This window comes from Echinops telfairi, unplaced genomic scaffold (genome assembly GCF_000313985.2).
Source record: "Echinops telfairi isolate 266 unplaced genomic scaffold, ASM31398v2 ScPeMD7_18;HRSCAF=68, whole genome shotgun sequence".
Taxonomy (NCBI): domain Eukaryota; kingdom Metazoa; phylum Chordata; class Mammalia; order Afrosoricida; family Tenrecidae; genus Echinops; species Echinops telfairi.
The window spans coordinates 36,317,826-36,321,142 of record NW_022103915.1 but is presented as its reverse complement, the minus strand read 5'-3'; the positions used below and the strand labels follow the sequence as shown (position 1 = coordinate 36,321,142).

Here is a 3,317-nt window from a genome sequence, read left to right as displayed (position 1 = left end):
TGATATCATACTTAGTCAAGTCGAGGGGCAGTGAAAAAAGAGGTAGGCCCTCAAGGAGCTGCACTGACACTGTGGCTGCAACAATGGGCTCAAGCATCGGAGCAAACAGATTTGTTTGTTTTTCTGGGAGTCCATGGTGCTTTTGATATTCTTTTCCAACACTGTAATTCAAATGCAAACCACAGACATAAAAGTTAGGCTTTAAAGCACCTATTTTGGGGGACCATAGTTGCATCCATTCATTTGTAATGACAAATGAAAGAGCCTTGGTGGCACACTGGTGAAATGCCCAGCTGCTAACTCAAGGTGGGCAGTTTGAACCCATCTGAACTTCTGGCCAGCAAACTTGGCCTTGCTGCCCAGCTCCTCTTCAATTCTGAGGATCTGGTTGTCCTTGGCCAGGCGCTCAGATCGGCACGGCACCCCAGTCTTGATCTGTCCAGTGTAGAATGCCACCAACCAGGTCAGCAAGGAAAGTATCCTCGGTCTCCCCAGAATGAGGAGCCACCATGACGCCCCACCCATTGGACTGGGCCAGCTTGCACGCCTGCAGAGACTCGGTCACGAGCCGATCTGGTTCACTTTGAGCAGGAGGCAGTTGCACGACTTCTCACCCACGGCCTTGGCAATTTGCTTCGGGTTGGTCACTGTGAGATTGTCCCCTACCACCTGGATCCCTGAACTGGCAGTGAACTTGGCCCAAGCGTCCCAGTCATCCTGGTCGAAGGAGTCTTCGATAGACACCACTGGGCAGTCCTTGATGAAGGACTTGTACAGGTCTGCCAGTTGGTCAGGTGAGATGCACCTGCGGGGGTCATCAGGAGACTTGAAGTCTAGGTGGTATTTCCCAGACCTGAAGAACTCGGAGGCAGCTACGTCCATGCCAATCACTACCTTGTCGGTGTAACCAGCTTTCCCAATAGCATTCTTCAGCAGCTCCAGGGCTTCTTTGTTCTCCAAGATGTTGGGGGAAAATCCGCCTTCATCCCCGACATTGGTGGCATCCTTGCCGTACTTCTCCTTGATGACGTTCTTCAGGTTGTGGTACCCCTCGGCCCCGAAGCGCACGGCCTCCTTGAAGTTGGCTGCCCCGACGGGGAGGATCATGAACTCCTGCATGGCCAGCTTGTTGCCGGCGTGGGAGCCGCCGTTGATCACATTGAAAGCAGGAACTGGCAGGATAACTTCAGAATTGCCGGCCAAATCAGCAATGTGACGGTACAGGGGGACTCCCGTCTCAACAGCTCCGGCCTTGCACACAGCGAGGGACACGCCCAGAATGGCATTTGCACCAGCTTTTGATTTATTCTCAGTTCCATCCATCTCAATCATCAGCTTGTCGATCTTTCCCTGTTCCGTCACGTTCACCTTCTTGCTAACCAGGGCAGGCGCAATCGCTTTATTGATGTGCTCAAAAGCCTTTGAGACACCTTTGCCCAGATACCGGGTCTTATCATTGTCCCGGAGCTCCAGGGCCTCATAGATCCCAGTGGAGGCACCCCTGGGCACAGCAGCTCTGAAGAGCTCTTTGGCAGTTTAAAGATTGACCTCAACGGTGGGATTTCCACGGGAGTCGAAGATCTCTCTGGCGTGCATCTTGAGGATAGACATGATGGATTTCTGGCCGCTGGTTCTCCTCGCCCAGGAAGGAAGTGGAGGAGGCTGCAGACACCAGGATGTGTTGGGTCAGCGAAAGATGGATGCCATGACTCCCCGAGGAGCTCTCCTGGGTGCCTTTTATTTATTTTTCTTATCAAATGCCTTGATTATAACAACCAGTATAGTAGTGAATAAATGTGGCAAAAGCAGACATCTTGTTTTGTTCTTGATCTTAGGGGACACGTTTTTAGTCTTCCATCATTGAAATAGGCTGTTAGCAGTTGTTTTCTTCTTCCTGCCTGTGAAATTTATTTGGATCACAAACCAATCATCAATATATCCTTGGAGTGTATGATCTGGTGTTTATGTAATTCGGGGTTCCTCCCGAGCCTCCTCTCAGGCCACACTAGGTATTATAATGATGTGAACACTTTGTGAGCAAGAGATGTCACATGAAAGAGGGGTGTTCTCTGCGACTGCATCTATCTCTTGCGACGGACGGTCAACTTCCTTCATATTCTTCCTGCAGTAAAAGACTACGACTACTGTCGCTGTTGCTTTTTAATAGATGCCTTGTATCAGGTTGCAGATGGTCCCATCTGCCTCGAGCTGCACAGTATTTTTTAATCATGAAAAGGTATTGTGTCAGTCCAAGGAGACTCATGTGTATAAGAAAGAGCTTTATATACAAGAGCAATTGAATATTAAGAAAACATCCCGACCCTGTCCAGATCAAGTCTCTAAATCCGATATTAGCCCATATGTCCAATACTAATCTGTAAATTCCTCTTCAGACTCACGCAACACATGCAATGATGCCAAATGCAGGAAGATCACTGGCCAGTGGGTGGAAAGTCTTGTGGATCCAATGGCAGTGGAAGCATCTCAGCGCTGGCAGGGTCTCCATGTGGCTCCTTCAGATCCAGGGCTCTAGCATAGCTCCATGTGTTTGTTCACAGGGATGTCTCACAGGGAGTGTCTGTGTGTCCCGCCTACAGCGAGCTATTTCTCTCTTTAACCACTCCAAATGAGGTCACCAAGCTACAACCTGATTGACAGGCTAAACGCCACCTCTTCGCTCATAATAGTCTCAAATTGATAATAGATTAAGTAGCTACCTCAGGTATTGACTAAAAAAAAAAAGAAGAAAAGGTATTGACCTTTGTCAAGTATGTTTATCTATTGAAATGATTATGCCAGATATGACAAAACAATAATTTATAAATTATCAAGGGCTCATGAGGGAGGGGGAAGGGGGGAAGGAGGGGAAAAATGAGGACCTAATGCCGGGGGCTTAAGTGGAGAGGAAATGTTTTGAGAATGATGAGGGCAATGAATGTACAAATGCGCTCTACACAATTGATGTATGGATGGATTGTGATAAGAGTTGTATGAGCCCCTAATAAAATGATTAGAAAAAAATGATTATACGGTTTTTATTTTTTAACATGATATAGCATGTTGATTTAGTTAAACAAATCTTGCATTCCTGAGATAAATTCTGCTTGGTTGTGCTATATACTTCTATTTTTTGGTGTTGCTATATTCACTTGGCTAGTATTTCATTGAATTTTTGCATCTGTGTCCATACAGAGCAGTGTTTCCTTCTGTTGTACACAGGGTTTCTAGCTGTCAGAACAACTCCACAGCAACATTCATGCAGGCTAGTGGCCTGCAGTTTTCTTCCTGGTGATGTTCTCATCAGGTAAGACTGGCCT

At 47.2% G+C, this 3,317-nt stretch overlaps 1 pseudogene; it reads right to left on the bottom strand.

Annotated features, from left to right (window-relative positions):
* Positions 1 to 1,611, bottom strand: part of LOC101642317 — a 2,510-nt pseudogene extending 899 nt beyond the window's left edge.
* Between the last annotated feature and the right edge of the window lie 1,706 nt (positions 1,612 to 3,317).